The following is an 18,636-nucleotide window of genomic DNA, read 5'->3' on the forward strand; positions in this document are numbered from 1 at the left end:
TTTTTTCTTTAGAGTGTATTTTAGGGTCCAGAATGTGGGTTCTCTTGGTGGAGGGTCCATGTGAGCTAAGAAGGCATCATATCATATTGGTTGAAATATTCCATTCTATCAATTAGATATGTTTGATTGATGATTGAGTTCCATTCAACTGTGTCCTACTAATTTTCTGCCTGCGTTATCTGGCTGTTACTGAAAGAGAGGACTCAATTCTTCATCTGTAATAGTGAATTTGTCTATTTCTTCTTATATATCTATCAGTTTTGCATCATATATTTTGACACTGTGTTGTTAGGGGCATACACATTAAATTTTGTTTTGTACTTTTGGAAACTTAACCTCTGTAACATTATGTAATGACCCTCTATTTCTGTCTATTTTATTTGCTCTAAAGCTTGCTTTGTCTGAAATTAATATAGCTACTCTAGCTTTCTTTCACTTATAATTAGCACAATACATGTTTCCATTCCTTTACTTTTAGCCTATCTGTGTCTTTATATCTAAAGGGAAATTTTGTAGACAATGCATAGGTATTTTTTTTAAATAGTCTGACATTCACTATTATTTAATTTGTACATTTAGGCCACTCAAAAAGTGCTTATCAACCACTTTTAAAGTACCTTTTATATAGCTGGAATTATATCTACTGTATTTGTAACAATTTATTTTGTGCATTTTCTTTGCCATTTTCAGTTTTCAGATTTTCTTATTTTTCTAGTTTTATTGAGAACCTTACAATATTCAATTTTGTCTCACCTCAATGAAATAAATTTTATTTCCTTAAAAAATGTTTTAGTGATTGCCCTAGATTTTGAAATGTACATTTTACAACTAATCGGAATTCATTTTCAAGTAACCCTATACTTTTTTTGAGTAGTGTAAGTACCTTCTAACAGAGTAGTCCTAATTTCTCCCTCCCATTGTTAGTGGTGGTGAATCTGTACACATCTGCAGCAACCTCAATTCTTGCTGGTCACTCAGACAAAAGAATTGGCCTGGGGGGGAATAAGGCAGAAGGGGAGACCCAGGCAAGTTTTGGAGCAGGAGTAAAATTTTATTAAAAAGCTTTAGAGCAGAAATGAAAAGAAGTACAATTGGAAGACAGCCAAACAGGTGACTTGAGAAATCAAGTGTGTGATTTGACCTTTGACTTGGAGTTTTATAAGTTGGCATGCATCTGAGGTCTTGGGTCTCTTCTCCCCTGATTCTTCTCTTTGGGTTGGCTGTCTGCATGTGCAGTGGCCTGCCAGCACTTGGACAGGGCCGCATGCGCAGTGTATTACTGCAGCTGTATGCACGCTCACTTGAGGCATTCTTCCCTTACTAGTCAAGTGTTCCTATAAAGTCATATACCAGTTAAACTCTGCCATTTTGCCTCCTAGCATGCATGCTTGAGCCCACTTGCCCAGCTTCTGAGATCTCATTGGGAAGCTGATCAACAGTTTCAGGTTTTTCTAGCTATTGGTGCCTTTCTCTGGCACAGGCTGCTACCAATTATTATTTAAGAGAGACAGTTAAGTGCCTGACTATCATCTGATGGTCACCTGACATTCCTGCTGGTAAGGGAGGCCCTCTCCTGTCCTATTCATGTCTGACTAACTACCTACTGCAGCACCTCTCTTGTAATATTGATGGCACTTACTTACTTATTTGTATAACATTATGACTTTGAACAAATAGTTATCTATTAATAGATATTAATAGATATTTTATTGTAGATATCTATTGTAGATAACTATTACAGATCTATTAGATCTATAACAACTATTTATAGATCTATTTTATATAACTATAATAATAACTATGTACAGATCTATTACACAACTAGCTAGATTTATTCCTTTTCACAATTTGTCATAAAACATAGGAAAACAACATTTTATTTTACCGATATTCATTGCTTCTCAGATGCTCTTTCTTAATGGAGCTCCAATTTTGTATATAATTTTCCTTCTTTCTGAAGAACTTCTTGTAATGTCTCTTTCAGGTAGTTTTTACTAAACCTATTAGTAAAAAATATTTCCTCAGGTTTTGTGTTTCTGAGAAAGTATTTATTTCTGCTTCACTTTGGAATGATCATTTTGGTGAATAAATTATTCTTAGTTGGAAGTTTTTTTCAGCATGTGAATATTTCACTTTACTCTTTTCTTGCTTCTATTGTTTCCAAAGAGAAGTTTGATGTAGTTCCTCCCTTGTGTCTATCTTGTTTCTTTTTCTTTATATGAATGCCAAGGTGTATATTTTTTGGTCTTTATTTGCTTAGTGTTTTCTGGGTCTGTGTTTTAGTATCTGTCAATAAATAAAAAAATATCAGTTATTACTATTTCAAACATTTATTGTGCTCCTTTCTCTCTTTCTTCCCTAGTATTTCAATTGCACATATATTACTCCTTTGTAATTATCCTACAGTGCTTGGATATTCTATTATGTCATTAACTTTTTTTTCCTGTTCATTTCTGTTTGAAAAGTTTCTATTGACATAATTTCAAGCTCATTGACTCTTTTTCTCAGATGTGTCCAGTCTATTTACAAACCCACCAAAAGTCATTTTACATTTCTTTTGCTATCCTTTTGATTTTTGGCATTTCCTTTAGATAATTTCCCAATGTTTCTATTCTCTGCTTACGTTACCCATACCTTCTTATATCTTGTCCACTTTTTTCCATTAGATCCCATAAATCATTGATGAATACTGTATTAGTCTGTTCTCATACTGCTAATAAAGACATACCTGAGACTGAGTAATTTATAAAGGAAAGTGGTTTAATTGGCTCACAGTTCCACTTGGCTGGGGAGGCCTCACAATCGTAACTGAAGGCAAAGGAGAAGCAAAGTAACATCTTACATGGTGACAGGAAAGAGAGAGAGCATGGACAGGGGAACTCCTTTTTATAAAACCATCAGATCTTGTAAGACTTATTCACTATCATGAGAACAGCATAGGAAAGACCTACCTCCATGATTTAATTAATCCCACTGGCTCTCTTCTATAATGGGGGGAATTGGGAATTGCGGAAAGTACAATTAGAAATTTGAGTGGGAACACAACCATACCATATCATTCTGCCCCTGGCCCCTTCCAAATCTAACGTCCTTTTCCCATTTTAAAACCAATCATGCCTTCCCAACAGTCCCCAGAAGTCTTAACTCATTTTAGCATTAATTGAAAAGTCCACAGTCTAAAGTCTCATCTGAGACAAGACAAGACCCTTCTGCCTATGAGCCTGTAAAGTCAAAAACTAGTTACTTCCTACATACAATGGGGGTACAAGCATTGGGTAAACACACCCATTCTAAATGGGATAAATTGGGCTAAACAAAGGGGCTACAAGCCCTATGCAAGCTCAAAAATCCAACAGGGCAGTCATATAGTAAAGCTCTGAAATGATCTCTTTTGACTCCAGGTCCCACATCCAGGTCATACTGATGCAAGATGTGGTGGGCTCCCATGGCCTTGGGCAGCTCCGCCCCTGTGACTTTGCATGGTACATCTCTGCTCCTGGTTAATTTCATGGGCTGGCATTGAGTGCCTGCAGCTTTTCCAGGAATATGGTGCAAGCTGTTGGTAGATCTACCATCCTGGAGTTTGGAGGATGGTGGCCCTCTTCCCACAGCTCCACTAAGTAGTGCCCCAGTGGAGACTCTGTGTGGGGTTTACATCCCTTCTGCACTACCCTATCAGAGGTTTTCCAGGAGGGCTCTGCCCCTGCAGCACACCTCTCTCTGTACATCCAGGCAATTCTATACATTCTCTGAAATCTAGGCAGAGGTTTCCAAACCTCAATTCTTGACTTCTGTGTACCAGCAGGCCCAATGCCATGTACTAGCTGCTAAGGCTTGGGGCTTGCACCCTCTGAATCGAGCTGTACATTGGTCCCTTTCAGTCAGGGCTGGGAAGCAGGGCACCAAGTCCCTAGCCTGCACAGAGCAGGAGGGCCCTGGGTCCAGCCCAGGAAACCATTTTTCCCTCCTAGGCCTCTGGATCTATGAAGGGAGGAACTGTTGCAAAGTTCTCTGCCATGCCCTGGACACATTTTTCCCATTGTCTTGGCAATTAGCATTTAGTTTCTTGTTACTTATGCAAATTTCTGTAGCCAGCTTGAATTTCTCCCCAGAAAATCATGTTTTCTTTACTACTGCATTATCAGGCTGCAAATTTTTTAAACTTTTATGCTTTGTCACCTCTTGAATGCTTTGCTGCTTAAGCATTTCTTCTGCCAGATACCCTAAATCATCTCTCTTAAGTTCTAAGTTCTACAGATCTCTAGAGCAGGGGCAAAATGTCATGTCTCTTTGTATAGCAAGAGTGACCTTTACTTCAGTTTCCAACAAGTTTCTCATCTCCATCTGACACCAGCTCAGCCTGGACCTTATTGTCCATATCACTATCAGCATTTTGATTAAAGCCGTTCAACAAGTCTGTAGAAAGTTCCAAACTTTCCCACATCGTCTTGTCTTCTGAGTCCTACAAGTCTTTAGGAAGTTCCAAACTTTCCCACATTTTCTATCTTCTTCTGAGCCCTCCAAACTGCTCTAACTTCTGACTGTTATCCAGTTCCAAATTCATTTGCACATTTTCAGGTATCTTTACAGCAGCTCCCTACTATCTGGTACCAAGTTACTGAATTAGTTTGTTCTCATACTGCTAATAAAGACATACCCAAGACTGGGTAATTTATAAAGGAAAGAGGTTTAATTGACTGACAGTTCCACATTGCTGGAGAGGCCTCAAAATCATGGTGGAAGGCAAGTAAGGAGTAAGGTCACATCTTCCATGGCTGTAGGCGAGAGAGAGCATTTGTAGGGGAACTTCCCTTTACATAACCATCAGATATCATGAGACTTATTCACTATCATGAAAACAGCATGGGAAAGACCTGCCCTCGTGATTCAATTACCTCTTACCAGCTCCCTCCAAAGACAAGTAGAAATTACGAGAGCTACAATTTAAGATTTGGGTGGGGACAAAACCAAAACATAAACAAACGATCAAACTCTGTAAAAGATTTAGAGAGTTATATTCTGAGCAAATATGAGTAATCATGGCAGAGGACCATCTCAAGAGGTCCTAAGACAGTGTGCCTGAGGCAGTGAGGTTACCATTTGGTTTCATATATTTTAAGAAGACAGAAATTATAGGCAAATACTTAAATTAATACATATATGATATACATTGGTTCAGCATAAAGAGGCAGGATATCTTGAAGTTGATAAGAGTGGTGGTGGGCAGGACAGAATTAAAACTCATAGGGGGATTCAAACATTTTCAGATTACTAATTGATTAAAAGAGTTAAGATTTCTAAAGACTTGTCATTAGAAGGAATGCTTGAGTTAAAGAGGGCTGTGAAGGCCAAGGTTCTTGTTATGCAGATGAAGGCTCCAGGTAGCAGTCTTCAGAGAGAATAAACATAAACGTCTCTTTTCAGATCTTAAAGGTGTCTGATTTATCTCTCTCTGATCCAGGAAAGAACTAGAAAAGGAAATCCTGGCTGCATTAATGAAGATTCTCTACAGATACTTATTTCCTTCACAATAGACAGCTTTGCAGGAACATTTCAAAATATGTCAAAAAATATTCTTTGGGTTAAAATATTTTTATTTTCTTCAGGGTCTGCTATCTCTTATGTGATGCTATACCAGAATCAGATTGTAAATTGGTATCTTATGGCCACAAAAAGTCTGTTTTGTCAGTTTTATGATCTTTATTTTAGTGTTAATGCTTGTAAGTTGTGCATAAATTCCAAAATAGAGGGGATATGTCAAAGTGTGCCCAGCCTCCCTTCCCATCATGACCAGGAATTTAGTTTTATAGGTTTCTGTGGGGTCTGTTGGTCAAGAGGGGATCCATTTAGTCAGTTGAGGGGCTTAGGATTCTATATTTAGTTTACATTCTTAATCATAGTAATTTTAGATTCCTTATATGACAATTCTAAAGTCTGTGTCAAATCTGAGTTTATGCTTGATTTTTCAGTTTCTCTTGCCTTAGCATGCCTTGTAATTCTTTGTTGAAAGCCATACAAGATGTATCAGTTACAGAAAATGTCCTTTAGTGTGGCTTTTATGATAATCTTGCTAGAAGGTAGTCTGTGAATAATGTTTGCTGTATTCTGTTGGTACTAGTGCTAGAGGCTTCAGTTTCCTTTAGTATTCTTGTTATCCCCTCTCTGCCTCCCTGCACACTCACCCCCAACTTTGGAAAGTTGGAAAGGTTTCCAAGGCTAGAAGTTGGTGTCTTGGCCGTGCGCGGTGGCTCAAGCCTGTAATCCCAGCACTTTGGGAGGTCGAGACGGGTGGATCACGAGGTCAGGAGATCGAGACCATCCTGGCTAACACGGTGAAACCCCGTCTCTACTAAAATACAAAACTAGCCGGGCGAGGTGGCGGGCGCCTGTAGTCCCAGCTACTCGGGACGCTGAGGCAGGAGAATGGTGTAAACCAGGGAGGCGGAGCTTGCAATGAGCTGAGATCCGGCCACTGCACTCCAGTCCGGGCGACAGAGTGAGACTCCGCCTCAAAAAAAAAAAAAAAAAAAAAAAGAAGTTGGTGTCTTATTGCCACATAGAGAGTCTGTTTTGTCAGTCTTGTAATCTTTCTTAAAGATCCTTATGATTCTAAAGATCGTAAGACTGACAAATAAATAGATGGAAGTTTCAGCTTTTACAACTGTAATTCATTGTGATTTTATTGGTTTCCTGTTGATGTGATGGTAAGGTGTGGGGAAAAAAAGTGTTTAATAATCTTGTGATTAAATCTCAATCTTTTAGTGGGACTGAGTTGTTGGACTGTGACCTTCACAACCTTTTATTTTTATTTTTTGCCTTTTTCTATCTCTCAGTAGAAAGAATGATGAAAGGCTGGGAGGATTTAGGGACTGGAGTTTGTTAATTGTCCTCTCTGCAGGTCAGATACGTTTCTGAGAAAATAGTTTTCCTTGCAGTGCTGTCTTTGTTATGGAGAAAATTATTTAGCTGTATTTCAAAGGGGTTATTTTATCCCTGTTCTGCCAAAATATAAGGGTATTTTTCTTTGATCTTCATCATGAGAACTTGGTGTTTTTCTTGAAGGTAAAACTCACAAAAGTATGCTCCTACCACCTCAACCCTATGACTGGGTGACTAGGAGTTTCTCACTCTCAAGCTACACTTAGCTTCCAGCAATTCATCAAAATTATCATGTAAGTGTTCTTATGAGCATATGGCTCCAGCAGCTTCTGGCCCAAATAATCTGATGGCAAATATGCTCATCTTTATTCACCTGTCACTAGCTTTTAGGATGATGGTTTTGCACTGTGACCTCAATTCTCTGATGCTTCTCTGTTAAGTCATTGATTATTGGTTTGTTAAACATTTTCCTTGTTTATGTTTTTATTATTATTTTATTATTTATTACTTCTTTCTCTTGAAATTGTTTTCTGTGATCTTAGTAGCACACTATAAACATAATTTTCTCCCTGGTTTTCCCTCTAATTCGCAATAATTGAATATTACTTCTCTGTGTTTTATTATTATAATAAACACTAACTCTGTATTCTCTATTGTCCTTTGTGTTCACTTAGCAAACTTTAACTGGAAAGCTCATTTATGCTGCTGTCTTCAGTGATCACCTATAGAATTATGCCATGGAACTATTTTGTTTGGTCTAGACATCTTCCAAAGTTCTAGATGTGTGGATCCATCTATTTACTGAGCGACCAGACACCGAGGCATAAAATTATTGAAAACTGATTACTGAGGAGTACTCTCAAGAGAAAACCTGGTTAAATGTACATATTGCTCAGTGACCTTCCCCTCTTGCAGGAGTGAGCTCCTCTCCAGTTTCTGCCTGCTTTTGTTGTTCTCCAGTGTCTTCAAGAAGGTATCATCATTATAGTTATAGCTTATCTTAGTATCGATGGAAGGTTAATCTGACATAATGTTTTCTTTCATTATCAGAACTATACCTATTCTGAATGAAATTAAACCCTCAAAATGTATTCAAATTTATCTCTGTAGTTCACTACCTAAACCATTGTGAAACTGACACTGAGCACAATGCATTTACTATCTAGGGAACAGTTTCCCAAGTAAAGACTTTTTTTTTTTTTTTTTTTTTTTACAACAACATATATAATTGAATAGGGCAACAAATGTACATAATTACTGAAGACACAAATTATTTTCTGAATTCTATCCCTGACCTTATAACCCACTTTGAGTGAAAAAAAAAGTTTAACAATACAAATGTCAATGTGCGTATTTGATAGATTTATATAAGAAAAGAAGAAAATGTTATGAATAGACATAAATATGCTTGGCCGTATAGTAATATATTTTAAATTATTTTTTGAAACTATTTAAGTAGACTCCAAGGCACTCAGCTTAAAAAATAAAATAAAAAATAAAACAAACCTAAGAAAAGATTCAATAGATACAATTTTTCAACACCACATTCTGGCTATTTGAGATTAAGAGATTCTGTTTTAGGTAGCCTGTATTGTAGATGGATAAGAAGAGTGGCAGGCACCCCATTTCTTTATAGTAAGGACTGTCATGTACCTGCTGTAAGTATTCAGTAGTTTGTTTTCTCAATATTTACTTCAACATAGTATCTTTTTTCTTTTGTCAGGGAAGAAGGTTTGCATTGGCTTCATATATTGGTCTAATTTTATCTTTTTTTTTTTTTTTCAGTCTTTACCCTTCTGTCTTATTGGGTTCCTAGGCTCTCTGGAAAGTCAATACCATAGCACTAAACAGGAAGAATTAGGGGAGGATGACAAGACATACATAGGTTTTAGTATTTAACAACACATTGATCAACATGTTGACCAAATACACTAATTATTTTAAAATGAATTGCCTTAATTAGTAGAGAAATATGGTTATGTGTCTCATATTGGGTTGTTTTGTACTTAAGGAATGTTAATATAGTTGCTAAATTGCTTTGCTCTTTAAAAGTGTTTTTGGAGCTCAATGTAATTAAAACACTTTTTTTTGTTGTTTTTGTTGTTGTTTTTTACAAGTTCTCACTCTGTAGTCCAGGCGGGAATGTAGTGGCAGGATCACGGCTCACTGCAGCCTCAGCCCCCTCAGGCTTGGGTGATCCTCACACCTCAGCCTCCTGAGTAGCTAAGGCTCCAGGCATGCACTACTCACACCTGACTAATTTTTATATTTTTAGTAGAGACAGAGTTTTGTCATGTTGCCCAGGCTGATCTCAAACTCGGGGGGTCAAGAGATCTGCCCGCCTTGGCCTCCCAAAGCGCTAGGATTACAGACGTGAGCCACTGCATCACCTTTTTGATGTTCAGTTTATCAGCATGCGAAAAGATAACCAGGCTAACGTTCTACTACGTCCTCATCCCCACATGTTACCTGTTATTGGAAGGTTGAAATGTATGTAATTAGACAAAACTTTTATTCTTCAAACAGTGACAAGTCTAAAATACGTGAATATTTCCTTGAGAGATAAAACATTGATTTAAAGTCACAATATATACATTAACAATATTAATTAACAATATTAAGAGTTTTTTTATTAAAATAGGAACAAGGGTACTAGCTACCTATAATTATGAAAATAGTAAACAAAAAAAACTTGGAGATCAGTTCATATTTTACCTAAAATTGTAAAGATCTAATATTTTTGACTTTGTTATCTTACTTAATTCTTATAATAATCATAAAAGACAGGAATTCATTTTCCTATTTTACATTTGGGAATATGGAGACCTAGTAGAGTGAAGAATTATTTCAAAGGCAGTGAAGCAGGGGTTGAACTCAGATCAGATTCTGAAGTTCATGCTCTTTACATGATATATTCTGAAGGCTTTTGGTATAGTGTGTAATAATTTTAAAAAATATATTAGTAATCTTTAATTATAAATATTAACTAATTATATAGTTTATTCCACTGGGATATTTATTTTAGAAACTTTTTTGTGACTTTGATAAAGTCTGAAAACTATTAAATTTATTATTATACTGTATTTGTTTACAGCTTTGCAATGCTGATGAATATTCTCACCATATATAGGCTACTGTCTTTCCTTTTAATTTACTTTTATTTCAGAAGTAATTAAGGTTGTAAAGAGTAATTAAGGTTGTAAAGAGTACAAAAATTCCTATATACCCTACATGCAGTTTTTTTGTATTGTTAACAGGTAGCATTAGTATGGAACATTTGTCAAAATTATCGAGGCAATATTGATATATTTTTACAGCAATTACTTTATTCATATTTTCTTAATTTTTACTTAATACTCTCTTTTTTATTCTAACGTCCCACTGTTAAACCACAGTATACTTGTCACGTCTTAAGCTACTCTTGAATGTTACTGTTTCTCAGACTTTTTTTTTTTTCTCTGTAGATACATTGACTGGTACAGATTTTCTTTGTTTTTGATGACCTAAAACTTTTGGAAGAGAGTTGATCAGGTATTTTGTAGACTGTCTCTCGATTTGTTATCGTCTGATTATTAGTAGAATGGAGTTAAACGTTTTGTGGAGGCAGACTACAGAGGTGAAATAATATCTTCATCACATCATATGACGGGCACACACTATCAACATGACTTATTACTGTTGATGCAAATCTTGATCCTGGCTGAGGTAGTGTTTATCAGGTTTATGCGTTGTGAAGTTACTGTCTTTGCCCTGCCTTCCATACTGTACCCTTTGGAAGAAAGTCACTATTCACAGCTACAGTTAAGGGTCGGAGGGCTGTGCTCAGTCTTTTTTAAGGTAAAGAATCTACGTAAGTTATTTGATATTCTTATGTACAGGAAAGATTCTTTTTCTATTCTTCCTTATTTATTTATTCATTTATTCATTTTTCTGTATAGATATTTATTAAATATTGAGTTATAATCCAAGATTCCATCATTTATTTTGTTGCTCAAATTATTCCAATTTTGGACATCAGGAGCTTGTTTATTTGGCTTCTGTAAGCTTCGACATTCCATCATCGTGGTTTTTTATGCAGCATTTTCTTATTTTCCAGCACTGCAAGGTGGTGCACACTAACTTTTCTTTATTTTTTCCTTTTTTAGATTTGGGTTTAGCAGTGTGCTTGGATAAAAGAAATGAAGCAAGGTAGGAAGGAAGAAAGGAGGGAAATCTACATTCATTTTTCATATTCCCTGGTCCAGTCCGGGAAACAACTATTTATCCAAAGGGCTGCGGTTCTATCTAATGGAGAATGGTATTAGAAACTATGATCTGGTATAAAAATAAGATCTGGTATAAAAAATGACAGCTTTCAAACGGAAAATAATAAAAAAGCAAAGAGATAGAATATGCCAGAATTGTTAAAAATAATTTTGTAATTATTTGTTTGAAAGTAAATATTTACATTTTAAAGGGATTTTATGATATTATTATCATAAATGAACAAGCATTCATAGTATTAAATTTTTCTAAAGAGACATAATATATCTGTTAACCACAAATATGTCACATGTCAAGTACTAGTCCAGATGTTTGGAATTTTTCTCTCTCCTTCATGTCTCACTTTGTCTCTTCCTGTCACTCTTTTTCTGTCTCTTTCTCTCATTCTCTCTCTCTCTCAAACACACATATGCACACACACACACACACATACACAATCACATATACACAAAAAAATCTTTGTGACAAAAGACAAAAGGAATGATTACAAAGCTTTTATAATCTCTTCAAGGATGTGAGCATAATTTTAATATATTTATTACATAGCAAGTAAAGAGTGGTGACAATCTGATTTACATTATGAGGAGTGATATGAAGGGTCACAACAATGGCACAAAGAGCACTCAGCTGGCAGGTGCATGTATGCCAATCTTATGACTTAAAAGAACAGTAACCATAAGTATATCTGAATATCGTTTTAGTAATAATGCTAGTTTCTAATAACTGCATTGACACATGATGACACACACTTAATTCTTCTAAATTATGAGTTGATATTCTTAAATGATCAGGTGAACTATTTAGGGGAAATGTTAATGGTAAAATGGAATAAAATTTCCAGGTAAAAAGGATTATGCAAAGCTTGATCCAAATAGTGCATTTGATTTTAATTAGTGAAATAATCTGAAATAGTGTTTTTTAAACATTTTTTGACATAGATAACTAATCTAAAACAAGTATTTTTAAAATTGCGGTGTTTTAATGATCAAATGTTGGTCATAAAACTATCTTAATTTATAAAATAGTCAAATTCAAACATCAGGCCAATACCCTTGAGGAATATAGATGCAAACTAAAATCCTCGACAAAATACTGATAAACTAAACTCAGTAGCACATCAAAAAGCTAATCCATTACAATCAGGTAGGCTTTATTCCTTGGAGGCAAGTTTGGTGCAACATATGCAAATCAATAAGTATGATTCATCATATAAACAGAACTAAAACCAAAAACCACACAATTAGCTCAATAGATAAAGAAATGTCTTTCTCTAACATTCAACATCTTTCTGTAGTAAAAACCCTCAATAACTAGGCATTGAAGAATGATACCTCAAAATAATAGGAGCCATCTATGAAAAACTCACAGCTAACATCATACTGAATGGGCAAAGACTAAAAGTATTCCCCCTGAAAACCAGAACAAAATAAGAATGTCCTCTATCACCACTCCTGTTCAGCATAGTACTGGAAGTCCTGGCCAGATCAATCAGGCAAGAGAACTAATAAAAGGCACCAAATAGGAAGAGAGGAAGTCAAACTATCCCTGTTTGCAGATGACACGATTCAATTCTATATCTAGACAAACCTATAGTCTTTACTCAAAAGCTCTTTGATCTGAAAGAAAAAAAAAAAAAGACGACAACATAAAACCTTCAGCAAAGGTTCAGAATACAAAACCAACACACAGAAATCAGTAGTATTCCTATAAACCAATGACATCCACACTGAGACCAAATCAGGAACTCAATTTAATTCACAATTGTCACGAAAAGAATGAAATATGTAGGAATACAGCTGCCCAGAGAGGTGAAAGATTTCTACAACGAGAATTATAAACCACTGCTGAAAGAAATCAGAGACAACAATACAAATGGGAAAACATTCCATGCTCTTTCATAGGAAGAATGAATATTGTTAAAATGGCCACATGGCCCAAAGCAGTTTATGGATCCAATGCTATTCCTATCAAACTAAAAATTATATTATTCACAGAATTAGAAAAAAAACTATTTTAAAATTCATATGGAACCAAAAAAGAGCCCAAATAGCCAAGACAATGCCAAGTGAAAAATAACACAGCTAGAGACATCATGTTAACTGACTTCAAACTATATTACAAGGCTACAGTAATCAAAAGAGAATGGACTTGTACAAAAATAGACAGAGCAATGGAACAGACTAGAGAGTCCAGAAATATTGCTGCCCACCTATAACCAATTGATCTCTGACAAAGTCAACAAAAACCAGCAATGGGGAAAGGACTTCTATTTCAATAAATTTTGCTGAAATAACCTGCTAGCCATATGCAGAAGTTTGAAGTTGAACCCCTTCCTTACACTATACAAAAAAATCAACTCAAGATGTATAAAAGACTTAAATGTAAAACTTAAAATAAAAACCCTGGAAAATAACCTAGGAAACACCATTCTGGATATAGGACTGGGCAAAGATTTTATGACAAAGTTGCCAAAAGTAATTGCAACAAAAACAAAAATTAACAAATGATACCTAATTAAACTAAAGAGCTTTTGAACAAGCACACACTAAACTATCAATACAGTAATCAGACAACCTACAGAAGGGGAGAAAATATTTGCACACTACCAGTCCCACAAAGGTCTAATATCCAGAAGGTATAAGAAACAAGTTCACAAGCAAAAAACAAACAACTCCATTAGAAAGTAGGCAAAGGACATAAACAGACATTTTTCAAAAGAAGACACACATGTAGCCAGTAAGCATATATAAAAAAAAAAGAAAAGCTCAACATTATGAATCATTCAAGAAATGGAAATCAAAACCACACTGACATAGCATTTCACAACAGTCAGATGGCTATTATCAAAGAGTCAACAGCAACAACAACAACAAAAACGGGTGCTGATGGAGTTGCAGAGTAGAGGGAATACACACAGTGCTGGTGGTAGTGTAAATTGGGGTAGCCATTGTGGAACTCAGCATGATGTTTCCTCAAAGAACCTGAAACTTGATCCAGCAATCCCATTACTGGGTGTTATGATGGTTAATATTGAGAGTCATTTTGATTGGATTGAAGGATGTAAAGTATTGTTCCTGAGTCTGTCTGCGAGAGTGTTGCCAAAGGAGATTAACATTTGAGTCAGTAGACTGGAAGAGGCAGACCCACCCTCAACCTGGGTGGGCACCATCTAATCTATTACCAGGACGGCTGGCATACAAGCAGGCAGAGAAACATGGAAGGACTAGACTGGCTAAGTCTTCTTGCCTCCATCTTTCTCCCGTGTTGGATGCTTCCTGCCTTCAAACATCTGACTCCAAGTCCTTCAGTTTTTGGACTATTGGACCTGTTTGCCGGGGGCTCTCAGGCCTTTAGCCACTAACTGAAGCTTGTACTGTCGGCTTCCCTACTTTTGAGGATTTGGGACTAGGACTGACTTCCTTGCTCCTCAGCTTGCAGACGGCCTATTGTGGGACTTCACCTTGTGATTGTGTGAGTCAATACTCCTTAATAAACTCTCTTTCGTATATACATCAATCCTATTATTCCTGTCTCTCTACAGAACCCTATTACAGGTATATGCCCAAAAGAATATAAATTCCTCTATCATAAAGACATATGCTCACATATGTTCATTGCAGCACTATTCGCAATAGCAAAAACATGGAATCAACCTAAATGCCCATTAACGATAAAGTGGATAAAGAGAATGTGGTACATATGCATCATGGAATACTACGTAGCCATAAAAATAAACAAGATCATGTCTTTTGTAGAAACATGGTTGGAGCTGGAGGCCATTATCCTTAGCAAACTAATACAGGAACAGAAAACCAAATACCATATGTTCTCACTTATAAGTGAGAGCTAACCAATTAGAACACGAGGATACAAAGAGGAGAGCAACAGATCTCTGGGTCTACTTGAGGGTGGAGGATGGGAGGAGGGAGAGGAGTGGAAAAACTGTCTACTGAGTATTATGTTATTAACTGAGTGTGAATTAATCTGCACACCAACCCCCCATGACACACCATTTGTCTATATAACAAACTTGCAAATGTATCCCTGAACCTAAAATAAGAATTATAATTTTAAAACTAAAATAACAAAATTGTCAAATTCTACTTTAATTTCTTTACCTCTCACTTTTAATACACAACTTTTTTTCCTGAAATTTAATATGCTTATTATTTTTTCTGTTATGTTAGAGAAAACTAAAATGTAATATTAAAGCAATCTTGATAAAGCAATTTTAGACATTTCTCAATTTTGCAAAAGGAAATAATGNTAACTGAGTGTGAATTAATCTGCACACCAACCCCCCATGACACACCATTTGTCTATATAACAAACTTGCAAATGTATCCCTGAACCTAAAATAAGAATTATAATTTTAAAAACTAAAAATAACAAAATTGTCAAATTCTACTTTAATTTCTTTACCTCTCACTTTTTAATACACAACTTTTTTTCCTGAAATTTAATATGCTTATTATTTTTTCTGTTATGTTAGAGAAAACTAAAATGTAATATTAAAGCAATCTTGATAAAGCAATTTTTAGACATTTCTCAATTTTGCAAAAGGAAATAATGACTTCAATATTAAAATTGATTTAAAATTATAAAGCAAGTTTTTATCTTTAAATATTAAAAAAACTATAAGTAGCTTACTGATTTGTAATTAAAATTTAGTAAACCACAATGGCTATAAAACAAAATGACAAAAATCTTTGAGCAAAGAATTACTAATCTATTAAGAAACTTACGTTTTTCATACTGTGGTATTGGATTATTGTTACTGGATACACAATAATTTCCATTTTTTTTTCTGTTTGCTTTAGCTTTAGCCAATGGTAATAAAATACTTGGTACTATTTGGTTGTTTTTCTTCTGTTTCAACTGAAAATATTATTTAGAGACCTCATGTAGCCAACTAAAAACATTCATTTCTATATTTATTTCTTCTTTTATGTTGGTCTTATACCAGCATTTGAAATGAAATTTTCCAGTTTGCTGCCTTTTATAAACCATGTTTCCACCATCTACACATTATTTTACTAAGGGAAATAAGTATAGAAAATAGAAGTAAGTATTTTCTTATGAACTATGATTTCTACTCTAGTTATAGAGACTACAGGTGAGATTTTATTGATGTCAGGGAAATGCTTCACTTAAATAAGGATTATATATTATGTGTAAATGAATTGTAAAGCCACTTGGAAGGCTTATTAGGTTAGGTGAATAGGTAATTCAAAATGGAATTTATTTCTAATTTCAACTTTATTTATAGATTGTTAAATAGAGGAATGTTAAAACTAAAATGATATCAGGGATCACTTAGTTCAATCTCCACAAATTAGATATTTAAGATCTATAAATGTCCTAATTTACAGAAAGCTGTACAACCAGTAAGTGACAGGTGTAACATAAGCCCTCTGCCTCCTGAGTTTCAGGGAAATTTAGTTTCCATTGAAATATGCTGCATTCTCAGTTGTTATTACATGAGTGTAAGGCATTGACTGTGTTGAATACTTCATTTATAAAATGTTTATGAAGTTTTTAGTCCTATTCAAATGTTTATCTAATTGGATTCTAGTGTAAAACGTGTCTAGGGACTATGACAAATTGTAGTCCTTGGAATCAGGCAAAACTATTTTGAGCTAGTTACTAGCCAGCTGTGCACTTTTGTCAAAACTCTTAGCTTCTACAGCCGCTATACAAGACTGCTGTGGGGATTATATGTCACCTAATGAGTTTCCTGGCCTGTTTTAAGTCATTAACAAATAATAACAATCAGTTGCAGTTATGTTGCTTGTGAAATTTTAAGATTTATTCTCGTGATTTAAGTCCATTTATAATCCATGGCAGGACAACAATTATTTTAAATTAAATAGTATTAGAAAAATGCAGAGCGATTACAAATGCTTCATCTAGGGATTTATGTCAAGGCTGAGTTGTAACAATACCAACACTTTCTTCCACAAAGTAGTCTTTTTATCTGTAAACTAAACAAATGACTACTGAGATTTTTATCTCTAAAACTCATAAATGATATCAGGGATCACTTAGTTCAATCTCCACAAATTAGATATTTAAGATCTAAAAATGTCCTAATTTACAAAAAGCTGTACAACCAGTAAGTGACAGATGTAACATGAGACCTCGGCCTCCTGAGTTTTGGGGAAATTTAGTTTCCACTGAAATACGCTGTATTCTCATGTTTCCATAAATAAGCTTAAGCATGTATCATTACAAGAACAAAAACAGCCAGAATATGTAAAATACAGTATATGCTTTGGGGAAGTAATACTTTAAATCAGACTTTTGTATAAAAGTAAAAGATTTCAACTTAATGGTAAAATAAATCATTTTAATTTTTAAAATTATTATACATCATATTACTCGAGACAATTTAATTGATGAGAAAATTAAAATTGATATTTAAATGTAAAAATAGTACTAATTATTTTAATTTATTTTCATACTTATATTTATAATACAATCAGCAATATAACTATAATCCCTGTGATCTTGGGCATGTCACTAGTATTTTTAGGTATTAGAAAATGAAAATAATGACTATGTTGTAAAAGTTCTAGGGAAACTGTCATCACACATGTACAACGGACGTCTAAAATGAAAAGCCAGTTGGCCATATGTATCTACCACATTACTAGTTAGTAGCCTTACCTTATGTCCAAATGATAATTCTACTTCTAGAGAATTCCATGGAGGAAGAAACGAATAAATATATACTAGGATAACTATCACATTTTTTATTGATTAGAGTAAAAAATAAGAAATAACAAATATTCAAAGTAGGAAATTTGTCAAATAATTTATACTACATTATTATAATTAAATATAGTAATCATTTTTGAGAAATATGTTATAGCATAAAAAATGAGGAATATATTACTATATAAATGATAAAAAATTTAATTGCCAACTTAAAAGTTTTATTAAACGATTCTGTCTGTATATTACATGCACTTATATAATAATTTATGTGGAATACATATTGCAATGTTTTTACAAATCATCCCTAGCATATTGGGATACAGATTATTTGGTTTCATACATGGTTTTAAATTAAATGGATCATTTCAGTCTCACTGCCATGTAGTTGTTAATAAATTGATTGTCAATTTAATGGCCAAAGTATGCAGACATTATAGAATGGAAGTCAATTGTTTTATTTATAATAATACTAAATATTTATAAAATAAATATACAAACTCTCAAGGAAATTATTTTATATAAGCAGAGCTAATGTTCAACTGATAGCTACCTTTGCAGGTTTAGTGGCTGTTTACGGCTGGTTCTCATTCTGATGGATCAGGGCCTGTGCAGTTCTAGTTGTTAAACATTTAAAATTTTTATTTGTCTATTACTAAACGTAAATTGGTAGATAGTGATTTCAGTAACTAACTTTGAAAAGCAGGAATAGGCCGGGCGCGGTGGCTCAAGCCTGTAATCCCAGCACTTTGGGAGGCCGAGACGGGCGGATCACGA

Source organism: Rhinopithecus bieti, unplaced genomic scaffold (genome assembly GCF_001698545.2).
Source record: "Rhinopithecus bieti isolate Rb0 unplaced genomic scaffold, ASM169854v2 scaffold_51968, whole genome shotgun sequence".
Lineage (NCBI taxonomy): Eukaryota > Metazoa > Chordata > Mammalia > Primates > Cercopithecidae > Rhinopithecus > Rhinopithecus bieti.